The sequence below is a fragment of the Chrysochloris asiatica genome, unplaced genomic scaffold, assembly GCF_000296735.1.
Source record: "Chrysochloris asiatica unplaced genomic scaffold, ChrAsi1.0 scaffold00008, whole genome shotgun sequence".
In the NCBI taxonomy this organism is placed as follows: Eukaryota; Metazoa; Chordata; class Mammalia; order Afrosoricida; family Chrysochloridae; genus Chrysochloris; species Chrysochloris asiatica.
The window spans coordinates 13774943-13775271 of record NW_006408526.1 but is presented as its reverse complement, the minus strand read 5'-3'; positions in this window follow the sequence as shown (position 1 = coordinate 13775271).

The window sequence follows — 329 nt, the reverse complement described above, 5'->3', positions numbered from 1 at the left end:
ACGTTACTAAACATGCTACCTTTCTCCAACGACTAGTCCCTCCTGACAATATGTCTGAAACATGAGAGATGAAATTTGGCCATCTTGGCCTCCAAGGAGCACTCTGGCTGCACTTCTTCCAGAATGGATCTATTGGTTCTTTTGGCAGCCCAGGGCCCTTTCAATATTCTCCTCCAACACCATAACTCAAAAGCATCAATTCTTCTACAGTCTTCCTTATTCACTGCCCAGCTTTTTCATGCATATGATGTTATTGAAAATACCATGGCTTGGGTCAGGCGTACTTTAGTTCTCAAGCTGTTATCTCTGCTCTTCGACACTTTAAAAAG